The sequence below is a fragment of the Triticum aestivum genome, chromosome 6B (genome assembly GCF_018294505.1).
Source record: "Triticum aestivum cultivar Chinese Spring chromosome 6B, IWGSC CS RefSeq v2.1, whole genome shotgun sequence".
NCBI classification, from domain to species: Eukaryota; Viridiplantae; Streptophyta; class Magnoliopsida; order Poales; family Poaceae; genus Triticum; species Triticum aestivum.
In genome coordinates this window covers 129,674,419-129,694,589 of record NC_057810.1, presented here as the reverse complement: position 1 = coordinate 129,694,589, position 20,171 = coordinate 129,674,419, and the positions used below count along the sequence as shown (strand labels likewise).

The 20,171-nt window shown below is 46.9% G+C and overlaps 1 long non-coding RNA gene across 6 annotated transcripts; it reads left to right on the top strand.

Annotated features, from left to right (window-relative positions):
- Window positions 1-253: 253 nt before the first annotated feature.
- LOC123136127 (uncharacterized) lies at window positions 254-12,949 on the top strand. Of its 6 annotated transcripts, none has more exons than XR_006466569.1 (8): window positions 254-973; window positions 1,055-2,172; window positions 2,264-3,045; window positions 3,124-3,293; window positions 3,379-3,448; window positions 4,613-4,727; window positions 11,397-11,456; window positions 11,535-12,949. It is a non-coding gene; the product is annotated as an uncharacterized lncRNA (long non-coding RNA). The 6 variants fall into 6 exon arrangements; XR_006466568.1 differs by having other exon boundaries at window positions 2,260-3,045; XR_006466567.1 differs by having other exon boundaries at window positions 1,055-2,190; window positions 2,260-3,045.
- Window positions 12,950-20,171: the final 7,222 nt, after the last annotated feature.

The window sequence follows — 20,171 nt, the reverse complement described above, 5'->3', positions numbered from 1 at the left end:
GAGGAGGTGGCGGACCCTCCCTTCGCTGCTGCTCATCGTCGTTGGGGAGGGGGGAGGCGGCTTTGTTGCGGTGGATCTGGCCGCCGACGGCGTGGGGAGGCGGGTGGCGGCGGCGGCGATGTGTCTGCGGGAGGCGGGGGGGAGGAGAGGAGGCGCGCGGGAGGGAGGAAGGGAGGCGGCTGCGGGAGGAAGGAAGAGAGGAGGAGGCGGCTAGGTCATCTCCACGGGAGCCGCCACCTTTATACCCACTAGTTGAATGCCCGTGCGTTGCCACGGACACACGAAATCCGAAATATGATGTGAAAAGATTACTCGACAAAGTGATAGCATGGACTTGGATATTTTAAATGAGTGCTTTTTATAGAATATATTTTGACAAAAAACAATGTTAAAGGTAATTCAAAATCCATGAACATGGATAAACTTGTTTTTAAATGTAGATAATAACTAAATCATCCGTGAAATTAGCACATCTCTTAAAACACCATAGACACAAACAAACATGACGAAACAGTCACCTACATAGTAGATACAAACCAAGTACGTGATAACACTTACAGATTGAAACACACAATCATGCGTAATAGACATAACCAATGTCTACTATATGTACTACATGCGCTGAGCTTTCTTTGTATACATTCTGTGTCGGGAATCCTTTGTAGACAACTCGCTTGCTAGGAAAGCCCACCTCCACTCAATAAATTGCTGAACAAACTTCATATCAATCAACCCACCAGTTATTTTCTGGCGAATATCTGCAAAAATATATATCATAAATGTTGCATTTAATAATATTTAAACTTTGTGTACATATGTTAATAACAATCATAAGTAATTGATTGGTAGTTGATAATAAGTCATGACTACTCACCATCAAGTGTGCGTGCTGCAGTATGATCCGGATTGAATGCAAGGGTGGTGTAGTTTGAAGTTTCCGGAATTCCTATTGCCAAGATAAAAAAGTATTTAAGTCGACATAACAGTACACTTGATAATCACTGTGTAGTTTGAAGTTTCCAGAATTCCTATTGCCAAGATAAAAAATATTTAGGTCGACATAACAGTACACTTGATAATCACTGTGTAGTTTGAAGTTTCCAGAATTCCTATTGCCAAGATAAAAAAATATTTAGGTCGACATAACAGTACACTTGATAATCACTGTGAAAGTAAGACCATGAAATGGTAAGGTTGATAATCACAGTGAAAGTATACCTTGTGGTGTAATATTTGCTCTTCTTGGTTTGTTATGACGCGAATTTGCTATTTCTATCTGCACATTGCTCTTGTTGATAGGTTCATTTTCATGGTTAACAATATCCATATCTATCAGTGACACATTCTACGAAGTGAAATATATATACAAATATATGAATTAAATATAGTACTGCCATAGTATGAATTAAATATAGTACTGCCATATTTCCCCAGTAATAGTATAATAATTCATATGTAACATGCAAAATAAAAGATTAAAAAGACAAACATCTAAGAAGTTTGATAGCACTGACAGACTGCCTAAATATCTCGGTTCTACAATATATTATATAATATAGAGCCTTGCCAAGAAAACAATTGTACAGTTGTGACTCAGTCTCACTTTGTCCTCACCGCTCACCCCTTTTCCCTTTAGCTAGCCACCCACCCAGCTCCCCTATGCAGCCGCCCACGCGTCATGGGCGCATCCGCACACATCGTGCGACGGCGCGAGGCACCCATCCCAGCCCAACTCCCCCCCCCCCGCCTCTTAACCATTCCTGCAGCCTGGCTGCGCCTTCGCGAGCCTCACACACCTGCCCCCATCACTCCTTGCTTTCCGGCGATATCCGGGGGGCAGCGCTCTCGCAGACGCGCGCGCAGTCTGGGCGGCGGCATCCACCACGCGGCGCCCCCTGCTCCGCGTCCCCCGCTGCGATGACGACACGCACGGTCGGAATCTTCTGGTGGTAACGCCCGACGACTGGCGCGTGGCGTGCAGCGTGAGGAGACCCTGCAACAAGCCATGCTTGCCCGGATGGGCGGAGATCGAGCAGGAGTGGATTCTGTGGTGCACCAGGATGAGGGTGCCCACGAATCTTACCTTGTCACGGCCGGCTCTCCTCTCTCCCTCCGCGTTATGCATTGGTAGCTTTGTTGGATTGGCAACGCCGGTGAAGTTCGATATTGGAGGTAAGCAAAAATCTCGAGGTAGATTGAGTCTCTATATACTCCCTCCGTCCCAAAATTCTTGTACCCTACAAGAATTTTGGGACGGAGGGAGTATATACAAGGCTAGCTAGATGAGTAGTATCGATATACGGTTAGGATTAGGGGTTGTTTGGATTGGGTACGGAGTTTTTGCCAATTCTGTTTCCCGTAAACTCATTTGAAGGGCTAATCACCTGAAATTTGCGGAATTGATAACTTCCGAACGCACTGCGCTTTGTGTTTCGATCCGAACGTGTTCTGTACCGTTAGATCAATTGGCGTGGATCTTGAAGCATGTGCTTGACACGTCATGTTTCTCGTTCGTTCGTTCCAGGAACTCCTCGGCCCGAACGAACGCCTTATCCTCTCCACCGTCACTTTTTCCTTCTGGGCTTCTTTTCCCCATCCCCATCGTCTTCACTGAGAGAGAGAGAGAGTCGAGCTGGAGCAGCCGCGCCTTGCCGCCGCTCACCGGTGAGGCCTCGCGGCGCCCCGTTGGTGGCTTAGATTTCGGGGAGGCGCTCGAGGGGAGCGACGGCGGCGGAGACCTGGGAGGCGGCGGAGGTGCTGCTCGCAGGAAGTGGCGGTGGCGGCGGCTGCCACACCAGCGGAGCTGTCCAATGCCGCAGCAGGGCCTACCACGGCACCGGCAAGCTGCCTGCACTGCAAGCGGGGAGCGACGCCGGCGGCGACCTGGGAGGCAGCAGAGGTGCTGCTAGCAGGGAGCGGCGGCGGCGGCGACCGACCCTCCAGTGGAGCTATTCAACGCCGCAGCGGGGCCCTACAACGGCTTCGGCACGTTGCCTGCGCAGGGGCCTACCACGGCGCCGCGATTTCCTCTGGCTTGTCGACAAGGTGGACTTCTACCTCGGCGCCGTCTTCGGCAGCATCGATACGGGGATGGTGGTGGCTATGCTCATCTCAGTGTTGCAGGTGCGGCTCTTCTTGGCGCGGCCGAGGACGATGGTCATGGGCAACGTGCCAGAGACGCCCATCTACCGGTGGATGGACCAGTACACGACGTGCTCGACGGCACCCTTCGCGAGAAGATCACCCGGTGGATTGACGACGACGACGAACGAACCTCGTCCTCAACATGTGTGGTACGTTACAACAACTTGGTCTCAAATTTTGCCCACATCTGAGCATCTCAAGCAGAGCATGTCTGAAACGTGCCTTTCTGGACAGAGCGATTGGCAGCATCGACACCAGTGGTACGAGTATGCATTTCGACATGGCAAATTTTGTGTGGAAGATGGTAATTTAGTGAGTTGAAATTTCAATTTGCAATTAAATTTAGATAGTTCATTTTCACATGGCAATTTTTTTCTTCGACCCTGCATCTGTGACACCTCCAGTTCATCTACGATGTATCAACTGCAGGATACAAGTTCGCTAGTGTTTTTGTGTCCTGCCATTGCACATTGCTGCAACATTTTTTTGTAGGCTGCCATTCTGTGGTTTGTTCTAGAGCGCACATGGCAAGTTGGAGATAAAAATGTGACCCCCCCTCCCCCCTAAAAATGATGGAAAAATTGTTTTGCAGTGATGGGAAGTTGATATGCACCCCCATTGCAAATTTGCCATGTTTTTTGTTTGGGAAACAACAATAATTGATATGGCAAATTCATATATTTGACATCTTTTTGCAAGAAGATCATTTTGGTTCAGTCATCTTATAGCGGTAAAAATGTCATGGCAATTTTAAACCCATTGTTGCCATGGTCAATTTCAATATGTAGTTTTTGCTTTTGGCGGTACAGATGTCATGGCAATTTTTGGCAAATAAGCTCAGTAGAACACGCTATAGTGGTACTGGCCAAAGCTTCCATTCCGAGTGGTGCTTGTATTCAGGGTCTAATATGACTCATTCACCAGTCACTGCAACGCTCTATCTGAATAGCTTAAGGGTTGATGTTTCCAATCCTGTACATGGCACTTTGGACACATTCTGCAATGAATTTTGAGCCTGAAATTGATGTTTAAGAAAGTATTAGAATTTAAGGACACCTGCGTGCTAAATCTTATCACAGAGCTACAGAAAAAAGTAGATGAACTGATTATATTCTTTTTGTTCATATAGAAGTATCTATTAGCTTGAAAGACTCATCCTTTAATAGTATAGATATGAGGAGCTCACTGATGGCAAACTCAGCTGAAATTTGGGTTGTTCATAAATTATCAGATACATAGTTCCTTATCCATGTATTTCTAACAAGAGATTATATGCAACTGAAGTTTAAGTCATTATTTTTATTGCTATATGATATTAGATGACTCAGGTTTTTACCATATTAAAGAGAATATGAATTAGAAAGAAATACGAAACCTTAGTAATTTTGTTCTTCTTTACCAAGTCACTGTCCAAGCATCTTCCTCCTGCATATGTTGGAAACTTCACGCTGTCTCTTGTTATTTCCAGCTTAAACAGGTGCATCTTTGACCAAGTATAGGACGGGCAGATGTCGCGAAAGGAATACTCATGGTTTCTGAAGACTGACTATGCTCCCTCGAGTACTACGCAGCAACAAACTCAGGTCAGTGTGCATTAAGATCTACAATAGTATGTGGTTGTAATGCAGAATTGAAAACTTTACCTTGAGTTTCTATAATTTGATCTGGTGACTTCATGTGCTAAGGACTTCCTTGTAGACTATGTTCTTCATGGTCGTTAATAAGGGCTCAGATCTTTTTCGCTTATTTGAATTATTGATTTGTTCCTTGCCCTTGCCCTTACCCTTGCCCTTACCATTGTCGTTGTCCTTGATGGCGAGAATCTTAATGTTCCTCTTCGCAGTGGCTCTAGACAATGCGACGTATAGCTGACCGTGAGAAAATATAGGGTCCGGTAGGTACACTCCGACAATCGGGATGGTCTGCCCTTGCGCCTTGTTGATTGTCATGGCAAAACTGAGCCTAATAGGGAACTGCTTCCTCTTTAACTTGAAAGGGAATATATCGTCATCGGATGGGCAGAGAGGTATCCGAGGAAGGAACACCCTCCTACCAGCATGTTGTCCTAGCACGATTTCTGCATCGATGGCGTTCCTTTGGAAACCCCGGACCACAAGCCTTGTGCCGTTACACAACCCATTAGCTGGATCAATGTTTCTCAACAGTATAACGGGGCAATTTAACTTCAGTTTGAGCGCATGCGGAGGCAGCCCGTTGGGAGTCAGGTTGTTCAGGAACTCTGGGGCATAGTAGCCGTGTGGATCATCCTCTGCAATATCAAAACTGTGGTAGATCTTCTCTTCGCCCTGGAAGCGCTCTATCATGCGTGTGTTTATCTTATCAACGTTGTCGTTCTTGGTGGAGAGGATCGCTCGAGATGTCATGTAATTTGGATCAGCCATGTTGTTGTCTAGAGCAGGAAATACATGGTCGATTAGCTTCTCTAGGTCAACGCCGTCCTCTGTTGGCTGCACACAAATATCTTCAGGGAGCCTTATGTTGCCTTCCTCATCGGTTTCCTCGGTGCCGTTGCCTACCCTTAGCAAGTAATCTGCAAACCACGGGTCGTTATGCGCTCTCATGTTGGTGACGAGCCTTAGTTGGCGCATGCCCTTCCATAGGTACGAACTCCGCAAGGTCGCATCGATTATCTGACCTCGTGACCCCTTCCTGACGACCGGAAGCACCTGCCTAAAGTCCCCACCGAACACGACAGTCTTTCCCCCGAATGGTCGGTCCCGTCGTCCCATGATGTCCCGCATGCTATTGTCCAGTGCCTCAACCGCTTGCCGCTTCGTCATGGTGGCCTCGTCCCATAGGATGAGTGAAGCCATGTGCAGGAGCTTGGCTGTTCCACTTTGCTTGGTGAAGCTGCACGACCCCCCATCTTCAATGCTGAGTGGGATCTTGAACCTCGAGTGGGCTGTCCTTCCTCCAGGCATGATGGAAGCCGCGACGCCTGACGTCGCCGTAGCCACCGCGATCTTGCCCTCGCCTCGAACCTTTGTGAGTAGTGCCTTGTATAGGAAGGTCTTCCCGGTGCCTCCTGGGCCATCGACAAAGAATACACCCCCATCACCAGCATCGACTGCTGCCAGTATCTCGTCGTATGCAAGCCTTTGCTCAGGGTTTAGTGAGGACGCTAAAGCAGCATCGTTCGCGTCAACCTCGATGGATGACTCCTCGGTGACTTCTCTGGCCTCGCCTCCAGTAGTGTCATAGGTCTCGTCGATGTCCGGAAGAAGGAACAACGCTATGTCTTTGCCCATGGACTGTAGCATGCCCCTAATGTCAAGCAACACCATCTGTTCCACTGCCTTTGAGCACGTGTGTGATCGGCGGTAGTCATCAGACATCGCCTCTAGGTGCCTATCCCATAGACCGCGCACGTCACCTGGCTCGCAGAATACCAAGATTGTTGCAAAGAGCCTCCTGAGTGAGGCTGGCATCGCGAACTGTGTTGACTCTGTAAGACACTCGTCAAGCGTGTTGTCGGCCTCGATGAGGCCCAATCTCTCGGCAGCCTCACGGAAGCTATCACAGAGCACACCGTCCACGGTCCGCAGGTCCTCGAAGGATGTCTTGCCTGGTACATGGTTGAGCAGCACTCGCAGAAAGTACCGCTCCCCCTCGGCTGGATGGGCTGACACGATTCGACCTACTTGGTGCTGCTTTTCTCTCGGCCTCCAGTACTTCTGTCTCTGCCATGTGAAACTTCCCGGAAAGTCCTTGTACAGGATATCCCGAGCCCACACGTGCTGCTGATTAGCAAGGAAATACTCCGTCAGCATTGATTTAGATGCATTATCACGGGCAACGACATCGATCAGGTCCTCTCCTGCTTTGAACGTGACACTATTCATATTAGGGAGATGAAGCGGCAACTGTAGGACCGACGGGAAACTCTCAGAAAGGTTGAAGCCGAATATCCTCCACATCGCCTCCGGTGGAGTAACCCATCTCGCATCAACGTACCTTTTAATCTCGTCTACAACCCCGTTGCTGTCAGGCTGGTCAATGCTGAATGAAGCTCGATCGTGACCCTTGTATACGTATTTGTAAAGGTACTTGACGGCCTTGATGCTGGAGCACACCTCGACATTTATGTGGCAGTTGAACATCCGCAACAGATAAGGGTTATAAGGCACGACCCATCTGTTATCCAGCATTTGACGGCGTACCTTAGCCTGACGACCATCGTCCCGCCGTCGATAAACCGGGTATGAATCCTTCCCCTGTAAGGTGTTCTGGTTGAACGGTCGTGGGTACTTGCTCTTGCACTTCAAGTCTTGCATGCACACATTTTTGGGATTAAGATTGCCACATGGTCCGTGCATCATATGCTTCACGACCATGGCATAGAGCTCTGGATACTTATGCCTGTCCGGGAGCTCTGCCGATATGAGGCGATCATACTGCTCTGGCACCACGAGTTTATAATTTGAATTCATGATCAGCAGGAAGTGTGCATGGGGGAGGCCTCTCTTCTGGAACTCAACGACATACACATACGCTACCACAACACCAAGGATGTGTTTTTTGAACAACATTTGTTTCATGGTCTCTAGCTTGGCCTTGAACACGCGTGCGACAAGATCTGGTCGGTCCTGGGGTGTCTGGCCAGGAAGCAGCTCATTCAGTATCTCCTCCCAGCTAGGATTGCATGTCATAGTCAAAAAGATGTCAGGCTTCCCATATGTCTGCACCAGTGCCATGGCGTCCATATGCCTCCGCTTCATGTCTCGGTTGCTTCCTTGATGCGTCCCTGGTAACACAATCCTCTTCCCAACAGCGCTCGCTCGCATCTCCCCAACCGCGATGCTATCCACAAGGCCTTGGTATAGATCGGCACGTATCTCTGTCTGGTGGTCCCTGATCCACTTCAGCCTACATCCCTCAATCTTGATGAACATGTCGACACCCCACTGCTGAAACAGGCGTGCTCCGTGCAGTATGGGGTTGAATATCGCAGGGCGCGTCTGTAGCCGGTAACAGTAGTAGTCCCTGACAGAGACACACAACCGGCTGTTCCCCTCTGTGGAAAGACGTGAAATAAGAAGGTTAGGTACCATATGGAAGGATAGAGAACTTTTTGTGGCATATAAGCATACCAACCAGGCGCACCTGAATCGTTATCACGGTTTCTTCTTGGTTGTTGTGCAACCTCCCAAGGGACATTGTGCTTAGGGATATTTGGATGCCAACCAAGCTCCCCCCTTGGGAAAAAGAGGGGATACGAAAGCGGGTCATAACAGCCATCTGTGGCATGTATACTATACTTCTCGTTGTTGTCCCCATAGAGTGTAATGCTGCGGTTGAACCTGTTTGCTAGATCGCTTCCCTCGACCCAAATCGCAGCCACCTCGGATGACACGGGTCTGTTATATCTTCGTTGGTCTAGCTTCTGGTCAATGTTGAGGTCTATCCGGTACTCCTCGAGATTTTCCTTATGGGCACCCAAACTCCTAAACTGCTGGGAGTAGGGGTTTTCCCTGAGGACGTCCACTAACTTGCTGACAACGTGCTGGTCCAATTGCTTGGTGGCCTCCTTGCGATGGTTTAAGCTGGGATCGTCGTCGTAGAAGTACAACTGCAAATGTTCAGGGCGAGATCTTGGACCGAACGAGTGCACCTTGTGGTACATAGTGCCATGTGCTCGAAACGTGTACACCCCGGACTTCATGTTTGTGTAGTTGTTGTCTAGGCTGACGCCAAGGGTAGTGAAGGCGAAGTGCCCGTTGAAGAACCGAATGCTCTCTCGGAAATGCCGAGAGTCTGCATCCGCGCTTGACCATAACCTCATCAGCTCTGGGATAGGCTCGCGTTCAGCTAGCTCAATCTCCCCGTTCCGACAGCAGAAGCCGTTAGTCTCGTACTGGAACTTCTTGGCCTTGCAATGGTCGCAGTTTGCCGCGTGCTTCAGGATGTGCGTGCTGTCTGGGATGTTCGAGTAGACATAGTCGAAAGGATCTAGGTCGATAGATCCCGTGTTGGAGGATTCTACGGGCTCATCGAGGTCCGTGCTATCAGTGTCGGATGCTGCAAGCATTGTGGAGATATAACAAGTCACGATGGGATGCACATCATAAACCAATAATATAGAGGGACGGGCAGCGAAGGACGCCTGGGAGTACCTTGACCGCCAAATAGGTAGTACTCATCATCCATGAGGTCACCGGAAAGTCCATTCTCGTCCATGATGCCGCTAAGGAAGGCTTCCATGTCAGCTGCAACATTGTTGAGCCGGTAAGTAATGGTTTAGTGTGAGTGGTCACCGGGAGGGGAGTAAAGGTGAGAGGGTTACCATCGGTCCCGATGGTGTAAGACGGCGTGCTCGACGAAGGGGAGGAAGCCGGTGAAGCAGCTCCTGTGGGCGGTGTTTCTGAGCTTGTTGCTGCTCTGTTCACATGCAAGGTACTTGGGTGTGGAGACCTCCGCTTAGCTGCAAAGCTTGCATTACGACGATCTAGCAACGCTGACCTCTCACCTTCTACTATGCTTTTCCTGTGCACTCTTCGTTTTCCGGCACTCCCTTGAATGTTCTTTACCGCCATAGCTCGTTTGTGAGCTCGCTCGTGAGCCCTACGTTGTGCTCTGGTCTCCTGGCTCTGCTCATGGGCTTGATTCTGGTTTTCATGTATTCGCTGATCATTGGTTTGCTGCGAGGCATTTATGAGTTCGTCGGCGGCCTCATTATTGTCCAGGGTACGACTAATGTACTCGCCTGCACGGTTGAGGAGCTGGTAAATACTGGTCCAACTCACATGGACATAACAAGTAGAGTAGAGATGGGAGGATTACCGTCTGATTCGAAGCTGTAACCAGCCTTACTCGCTAACTGGGGGGAAGGAGCTGAAGCGGCGGGGTCTCTGGCATGAGTAGTCGACATCAGGTTGGGCGTAGCTAAGGTAGCTGCATCTGGGCGCGGCATTGCGATGGATTCAGCGCAAGGGATGTTGCGCCTAGCCGTGAGTATTGCATTGCGCTGAGCTAGCATCTTTTGTTTCTCCTTGGGTGGTATGTTCTGCACACGTGCTCTTCGGCGGGCGTTTGTCTCCTGCTTCTCCTCGTCTGTCATATTTTGGTATGCCACCCTTCTGCAGTAATTCCTCTCTTGATTCTCCTCGACCGGCATATTTTGGTAGGACGCCCTTCTGCAGCTGTTTCTCTCTTGCTTGTCCTCGACCATCATATTTTGGTAGGCCGCCCTTCTAAGGGTGTTACTTTGTTGCTTCTCCTCTGCTGTCATCCGTTGCCTGGCTTCTCTCTGACGGGCATTCCTCTCCTCGTCTGTTTTCTTCTTCCTAGCTGCTCTGCGGTGTGCATTGATTTTCTCCTTCTCTTCAGGTGTTAGTCTATCCCGCCGTGCTCTGTATTGTTCTCGCCTTTTCTGTTTTTTGTCAGATGTAATGATTGCATTTGAAGCAATGTGTTCAAGACCAGTGTGTGAGGTGTTGAGTCCAACCGCTATATCTGAGCCAATATTATGCTCGATGCTGCTTTGTGTTCCTTGAAGTGATACACGGTGATCATAGTAAGTGGCTTCACGAGAGTGATTTCCTGAAAAACCATTGTGTGGACCACTTAGGTTAACAAATGTATAAATGCAAGCTGAAATTTTTTATGCGTAAGGTCGATACCGATTGGCGTTTGAACATGTTGTACTGGCTGAAAGGCTGTGAGATTGCCGGCTATGGGAACCATCATAGCCACATGTGTGTGCACATTGTCATCATCATCGGAAGACGAAACACTGTAGTCAGTGGTGTCCGTTTGTTCTCGTATGAAGAAACCAGATGGTGGCCGGGGTGTATTGGTGGGTTGTGATCTTGGTGTCCTCTCATAATCAAAAACTGATAAAATTAAGCTAGGCTAAGTTCTGAAAGCTTATTGAAGACCTTATGTTGAGACATGTGAGTGGCATACACATACCTCTTTTCCCTTTATCATACAGATGCCCTCTGTCCTGTGACATCTCTATGTCCTATAGCTTTATGTTCTTATTACCTGCATTCTTTTGCATTACAAAAATGATTAGATGGTTACTGTAATTATGACGATATTAGCAATACAGATTGGGGGAATAAGTGCCATTCTGAAACGTTCTGCAGTTGCTGTGATTTCTTTGCATTGGGTGTACTTGCTGGAAAGCAGTGTTGGTTTTGTAAAGGATCTATATGTTTTCATGCATGAATTTCACTTCAGTTCATAAGAAGACGGTGTTGTTCTAACTTTTACTTTTAACATATCAGGATAACTCAGTCGAGAACTTTAAAAGAGCAAACAAGATTCTGGCTTCGGAGTCTGAGCCGGTAATTTCTGATTATTTTCGCTTGAATGTGTAAAGTTTTGTGTTTCTTTTCTTCGATCACATGTCTATTTATATTTAGGTTCAAATATGGGATTTCTCTGCGCGAACAACCTTCATATGGATGAATGAATGGAACCGTATGCCCCAAGATCCTCGGTCTAAGATCCTCGGCCTTCTGACCAGGAGGTCATATCTTCTCGATCTAATTTGCCATTCTATTGCCTATGCTTAATTTCTTGCATAAGATTGTTATAAATTAATTGTACAGTTGTGTTGGTCATAGTCTTTTATCTCCTAGCTACTTCTTAAGGCTTTTCTACTGCATTACTACTAATTAGCCAAATTAATCACCATTTCTGTTATTTCCTCCTGCAACAACGTAATTTTATTTGAATGCGGAGCACTGGAACGCTATATTGCTGGTTTTTTGAGTAAACATTCACTGTCCTAATGAAAAATTTCTACTTTAGTGACTTGAATTTTCATGTGCACATGGGTAGCAAGTAAGTAATAGTTGCTTTTAAGCGGGTTGAAATTGAAAGTATGCTTATAGCCCCCATCTTCTCCGAGCTTTTGAAATCTAACCTCGGCTCAATGCTGGAGTGCTAAATTCGGCTGATGCCTGAAGTTCTACTTATGTCTGGCAAGTTATAAGCATGTTTAGCATTGTATATATTGGTACTGGTACCCCCCTCCCTCCATAATATCAAAGACGATGACCGATCTGGATTGAGCCGGCTTCCTCAAAATAGATGAGTTGGCTTCTGCTAGGTTAATCCAGACTCGACTGGCCTGACTAAACAAAGTATACACCATGTTGTACTTATGCTTTTGTTCAGTCCTTAAAGGTTGAGTTAAGTATCTTTGTAATGTAGGTAATTTGCTCAGACATCATGAATGCATTTTATTTGTAGGCAACAGGTGAGGATGGTGGCAGGAGGATGTACCTGCGGCGTGAGGAGATGGGTGCAGGAACAGCCGGCGCGCGGAGGTGGCTGGTTCCGACGGCCTCAGGTGAGGATGGTGGCAGGAGGATGTACCTGCGGCGTGAGGAGATGGGTGCAGGAACAGACGGCCTTGGTGAGCAACACCATGAGAGGAGATGGGTGCAGGAACAGACGGCCTTGGTGAGCAACACCATGAGACGGGAGCAGAGGTTGCTGGTTCCGGCGTGGCCGGACTGGTTCCGTTCCGGCGGATGTGGCCGGAGGGCGAGTATGGGTCCAGCGAGAGGAAAAACTGGCGTTCCTGGTGACGTGCGATGACGGCTCGATGGAGCTTCCGCACTTGTTTCTTTGTTTGGTTTGGCTGGGACGTGTCTTTTTTTTGGTTTGTTTTTTTGGTCAATGCATGGAGTACTGTTGTTTTTCTTTGGCCGGTGCGTGATCGTGGTACTGTTGTTTTTCTTTGGCCGGTGCGTGATCGTGGATTGAGTCGTAACTGTTGTTTTTCTTTGGCCGGTGCGTGATCGTGGGCTGAGTTGGTGGAGATGTATCTGATCGTGGGCTGAGTTGGTGGCGATGTATCTGGTTCATGGGCCGTGTTAGCAACGGGATGCGATCGAGGGTGGGGTTGCGGTCGAACCATCACGACGACGACTGCATATCCCCCTTTAATAGTAGAGATGTGCGTAGAATGACGAAAATGCCCCCGGGGGGCGCCGGAATTACCGGCACGAACGGGGTGAAACTGTTCATTGCTACAGGAGCGAGCTTCGATCCGACGGCTGTGGTCCTCCAGCGACTTGATCCTACGGCCCAGATCCGATCAAGCAGCCCGATCCGACGGCCAAAAACTCTGAATCGCTGAGAGCGCCCGGGAGTGACTGTCTCCCTTATTTCACGACGTGATAACATCTAGGCATCTAGAAGAAAAGCAAGTCATCACGATGGAAATCATGCACCGGAGCTTGCTTCACGGGAGGCATGGTTGCCTGAAGATATTGCCTGGAGGCCGCGGAGTGGTTGCGGTAGCTACCGATGACTGGCATCATAGACTCACAGCCCCCTCCCATTGTGACGCCCGGATAATTAAGCTACAGTAATCTCCTCCTAATGATGTCAGGTCATCACTCTTACTATTGCTAATCCTCGGTTGATCCAGATCGCAATCCAAATTCAAATTTAAAATAAAAGTCTGAAGCTCAAACTTCTCAATCATGCAAAGTAAAATGTTCAAAGTGTTGAAAATATTCCATAACTATTTATGGTGGTGACCCAACATTTTTTTAAAGTGTTTAAATGCCCTAAACTAGATAGAACAGTGGCTTAAACCATTTATTAAATGCCTTTTATAATTTATCAAATATCAAACTATTTAATTTGTGAGTGAAACTTTTTGTGGTAGTAGGTTGAGTTATAACACTAATTTAGAAAATGGATTTTCAATTATAGAACTAAAAGTATAAAAAGAATTGAATTAAAACAGTAGATGAATAAAAGAAAAATTGAAACAAAAAATAAAAGCAAAACAAGACCCCCCGTGCCCCCTCTGGGCCTAAGCCACCTCGGCCCATCCCACCCCAACCGACCAGGCCGGCCCACATACCCCCTCCCTCCTCTTCCTATTCATGAGGGGGAATTGTGGAGGCCATCGCCATGGCCACCGGCCACGCGCCAGGCATCCAGGGCGCCCTTCCCTTGCCTACAAAACACAATGCACCCCCCCCCCCCCGCGCCCTAACCCTAACCCCTTCCCCTCCCCGTCGCCCCCATCTCCTTCTCCTCGCGTTGCACTCTTCCTCGGTACGCACACCCAAGCCGCCTCGCACGATCGCCGTCGACCTCGCGCACGCCATCAACCCCACGCCCTGGGGAGGTGTCCATGAGCTCCTCTGTGGTCGGCCTCGACCACCCGTTTGAGCTCGTTGCCCGTGCATCGACGCCGAGGCCATCATCTTCTTCCCTCGGATCCTTGTCACCGTTTGCGACGATTCCGGCGCCGCTGCAGCTCCTAATCTTTCACCGGACCACCGTGCGTCCTCTCAGTGAGCACCCGTCCTTCCCATCTTCTTTCTTTTTCATTCATGAGCGATAGGAGGAAGGACCATAGAGGCCGAGCTCCGGCTTCGTCCGACGTTGTTTGCCATCACCATTGTCGTTCCCGTCCGCCCTAGCACTCGCCTGTATCTTGGATCGACGCGGTTGTCTCGCCATGTTTGATCGGTGCCTCCTGCGCGCCATTTGGGCGCCCGTAGCGCCGTCCCCGACGAGGTCCCGAACGCTGTCGCCATCGTCATCTGTCCGCGGTGCCCCTGCCTCCTGTCGCCTCCACCGCGGCTCCCCGCGCTTGCTGCCGCCACCGTGGTCGTGCCTTCGCTCGCCCCCACCTGCATGAATGCCCCTGCCTGCTGCTATTCTGTTACTGTAGCAGTCATAGCTAGCTTTTCTATTTCTACATTGACTAGCCCTCTAAACAGCCCCTAAACATAAACTAAAAAGATGTTAACAGGACTAAAAAAATGGGAAGGTAGTATACTTGACAAACTCCATTTTACCCCACTGGACCAAATCTTTTCGATGCATGGATTAAATCCTATGAAAATCGCAAAATGATATGTTCTGTTAACAGAAAAACCGGAAAACTGCTTTATTTTCATAGCTACTTTAGAGTTGTTGTTGATCAAACAAATGAACTCTAATATGGATGAAAGTGTTACTAACATGTATATCACAGAAAAATGCTCACAAATGATATAAGTCACAAAATCATAGGATGTACACAACAATAGCTATAGCCTCCGGAAAACAGCCAAGTGATGTTTAAAAATAAGCAATTCTCAGACTTGGAGAATTACAGAGAGTTGTCGGATTTTGCTTAAACTTCGGAAATTCATAGTAATTCATCCGTAGCTCGGATGGGAAAACTTTATGCATGAAAGTTGCTCAGAATTTTGAGACGAATCTGAATAAGCGCTCCGTTCGTTTGCCACACGCCCCTAGCATAGTGAACATGTAACCTTCCTCCTTCGGCTCGTCTTTCCGAAAATGCCTAACTCCGGGAAAACTTTCTCGGATGTTATCCCCTTCGCTGATATCGTGTAGTACTGCATTAGAACCCCCTAGCACCGCTTATTGTTATTTCGTGCATCTATGTGCTTTGTATTTACTGTTTCTTCCCCCCCTTCTCTCCGGTAGATCTTGAGACTGTTGCTGATGCCACTGTCATCGACTACGTCAACGACGACCCTTATTCCCTTTCAGCGGAGCTTCCAGGCAAGCCCCCCTTTGATCATCCCGATATCGTCCATTCCATTCTCTCATGCTTGCATTAGATTTTGCTACTATAATTTGTAAGTGCATCTAGTGCCCCTTAGTGATTTTGGTGTATTGAAGACTTATAGGTTAAGGGACTAATATGTTCGTGAGTGTACACAGGCTCTATAAGTCAATAAGGAGTTTGATATTTACACTGAAAGTCGACCCCTAAAAATGAATGTCTTCGGCTGAAGACTTTGGTTCTCCTGAAGACTTTGAAAGTGAAGAAATTGGCGTGACCTTGAAGACTTCGATATTCATGCGAGGAATCTAAAGCGTGAAGACTTTTGTTTTCGTAGTTTCTTTTTCTCTTTCTTGAGTCATAGGAAACACCGTATTGTTAAAGGGGGTCGAAGTAATACTAAGGAAACTAATTTCCAAGTGATGCTCATCTCAAAATCCTACACCTACCCAATCCTTCGAGTGAAGCCATTGGAAATCTCATATCAGTTCAGTCCATTTCTTCAGTAACAGAGACGAAGATCTTCTGGTCTTTGAGGAATTTTTTTTGACTGAGGAATGAGGGATTCGCTAGTGTGAATTGCCTACACAATGAGGAACATGATAGCCCTGAGGACTCGATCCTAAAATCCGACCATTGTTGTGCCGCGCGCCAGCTGTCCCAAAATATCCTACCACCTAACGGTCATATCAGACAAGGGCATTTATGTCTTATCATGTCGGGCTGCTCCCTAGGCTATAAATAGCCGCCCCCTACAACCACTAGCTGGTTGGCTGCTCCGAGAGAAACTGGCACTTGTCATTTGAGAGCATCCCATCCTCCGAGGACTTTGAGCGAAAATCATCAAGTGAGGAAAACCCAAATCCCAAACCCAAACCTACAAACCCCAAAGTGATTGAGCATCACTGAAGAGATTGTTCCTGTGTGGAACCGACGCTTGTTACCTTTGAGGACTATGTATCCTCTAGACGGTTAGGCGTCATGGTCTGAGCATCCAAGAAGAATTGTGGATTGCCGAGTGACCAAGTTTGTGAAGGTTTGGAAGTCACATGTGAAGACTTACCACTACTGTTGGGCGAGGTCTGTGTGATCTTAGCTCAAGGAGAATACGGTGAGGACTGTGTGTCCTTGAGTTTAAATACTCAGCCGCTCCAACCAGACGTACAACTGTCACAGCAGTTGGAACTGGTCTACCAAATCATTGTCTTCACCAAGCCATCTGGTTCTATTTCCTCAACCCTTCCATTTCCTCAGTTATATGTTGATGAAACTGATCATTACTGTTTGAAGACTTTGACTGAAGACTGTCTCTAATTCTTCAATCCTAATTCTTCAGTCTGTTTTGTCTTCATCCCGCTTATCCTGTGTTTACACTTTCTATACTATGTGTTTGTCTTTCATTTCATCATGATGACTATGCTGTTGCTATGTTATGCTTATACCTGAGTACTTATTCCGCTGCAAGTAGTTCTTCGCTTAGGAATTTCCTCACCCTGAAATTCTTCAGTGAAAAATTCATAAAAATCGCCTATTCACCCCCCCTCTAGTCGACGTAATGCACTTTTAATTGGTATCAGAGCAAGGTACTCCCTTGTTCTGTGTGATTTTGGTTTAACCGCCTGGAGTTTTAGTTATGTCGACTGCAGGAATGATCAAGGTCTCGACTGGATATCCTACCTTTGATGGGACGAACTACCCCTGCTGGAAGAACAAGATGCGTATGCATCTTGAGGCAATTGATAACGATCTCTGGTATGTTGTGGAAAATGGCGTTCCCTCAGTCACTCCATCTCTGAATGCTACTGATGTGAAGAGATTCAAGAAACTCGATTCTCAAGCGAAGAATATCATATGTGACCATCTGAGCAAAGGTCAGTACGGCAGAGTGAGTGCACTAGAAACTACTAAGCTGATTTGGGACATGTTGTCCAAGGTCAACGAATGAGTCTCAACTCAATGTGACTCCCGAGTTGATGTTCTTCGCAATCTCTTCAACCGCTTCAAAAGACTCGACAACGAAAATGTTCAGCAAACCTTCGATCGCCTCACTGACATCTCAAATGAGCTTCAAGCACTTGGTGCCACTGACATCACCGACCATGAGGTGGTGAAGAAATTGCTGAGATCGCTTGATACCTCATTCGATACCCACGCACTGATGATTCAAGAACGACCAGATTACAATTCACTTGATCCTGCTGATATCCTTGAGAGGCTAAATACTCATGAGTTCCAACTTGCTGAAAAGAGAGATCTCTATGGACCGAGCTACGGAAGATCAAGTGCACTGAAGGCCAAGGCAGTATCTGAGTCCGAAGTTGAGGATTTTGGTAGCAGCCTTGGTGATCCTGAAGAATTGAGCCAGGAGCTAGCAATGCTCGTGAGGAAATTCCAGAAGTTCTCTCGCTGCGGCCGTTTTGGAAAGTCTTCAAGAAATGATGATTCCTCGTCCCGTGACTACAAAAAGAGAACTTGCCACAAATGCAAGAAACCTGGTCACTACATGTCTGATTGTCCTCTGTGGGAAAAGGAATCAAAGAAGAAGAAGTACAAAGATGAAGATTCTAATGACTCAAAGAAGAAGAAGGAATCTTCAAAGTCTTCATCATCAAAATCCTCAAAGTCTTCATCTCACAAGAAGAGCAGTTCCAAGAAGGCCTGGGCATTCATTGGCAAGGAAATGGACTCTGAAGCTGAATCTGAGGATAATGTGTAAGAGGAGAAATCTGACTCTGGTGTGGCTAGCCTAGCCCTCGCTACTACTTACGTCAACAAGTCCATCTTCAACACTGAAGAAAATGACTTCTCCGACTCTGTTGACAAGAGCGTCGATGACTATGCTCCCACCTATTGCTTCATGGAAAAAGGTGCCAAGGTACTCAAACATTCCCCCTCTGATTCTAGTGAGGATGAATCTGATGACAATCTTAAGCCTAGCTATTCAAAACTTGCTAAAATTGTTGTTAAACAACAGAAGGCTTTAGAAAAGATTCAAAATCAACTAGACAGAAGCGATGACCTGTTGGGTGAGGAATTGAATCGAACTAAGACTCTGACAGATAATCTTCAGAGACTTCAAACTCGGTTTGACAACCTTATCATCATAACACTCTCTTAACCGATCACGAAAAGCTTTCTTATGAATTTCTTCAGAGAAAGCAAGATCTTGAGAAGTTAAAAGCGAGTTATGAAGATCTTCAGAAGGAAAATGATTCATTGCTTGCTCAACAGATCAGTTCCGCTCAGGAAGAATTTATTCCACCATGTCTGAAATGCACTGAGCGTGAATCTGCTAATTCATCACCTGAATGTTCAAATGTTTCTGTTGCTGCAAATTCTTTAACTGTCTCTGTGGTTACAAATTCCTCATCTGAGGATACCACATGTATCACTGACGATAATGCAGGGCTGAAGGCATTTACAAAATCCTCAAAGGGCATCAGACTCTATGTGATGTGCTCAAAAAGCAGACCTTGAACAGGAACCCTAGGAAAGAGGGTATTGCCTTTGAGAGGAAACTCAATGCTGATGGGACCTACTGGAAACCTGAGCAGTATCCCAAAACTTCATGGGTTGCTGCGAAAGGACCTCCTATAGATCTATGCACTTTATCTGGCTTTACCTGTGATTCTTCATATTCCTCTGATAAGTCATTTGACTCCAACTATAAGCTATTTAAGAATCAGAATGGTGAAGTATTTGCTAGATATGTTGGAACTAACTGCAGGAACGGTCCCCCTATGAAGAAAATTTGGGTTCCTAAAAGGTGCCTTGAAAATCTTTAGGTGAATGTCATCATGACACCACCAATGAAGAATAGGAACCCCAGATCAAATTCTTCATATGGACCAAATTCTTCTTATGGATCCAAGTCCTCATATGGACCAAATTCCTTGTTTGGATCAAATTCCTCAGATGTATCCAAATCCTCATATGAACATCATCGTGCTAACACTTCTGTTTCGCAAGGAAAGTCTAAAGGCTATGAATATGTGCATTATTATTCAAACCATTATGTTCATAAGTCCTCGAAGAATTTCTCTGCTTATTCATATGCTTATCCTAATCACTCTTCTGTGAAACGAAGTGCTCTGGCTTCAATGCCATCATTTTCTTATGGAGCTCGCAGTATGATGAATTCTTTGCCACCCCTCCAGATGTGGGTGGTGAAGAAAAAGAACTAATCTCTTATGCAGGGTCAGGTCTCCAGACGAACTTACTCATCTGAAGAATTTGTTGGAGACCTGAATGCGCTTGAAAGGACACAAGCTAATCATGAAGAAATGAATCATTCATTTCTCACGTCCTCATAATGCTATATCTGTTACTATTGATGAAATTGATATCATATTCTTCACTGATGAAGTATATGGGTTCGTAAGTTGCACTAATTCATCTGCAGGATGAACAACCCAAAGCTACTGCATGGGTCCTCGATAGTGGATGTACAAATCACATGACTGGTGACAGAAGCTTGTTGATGGACACTGATTTGTCA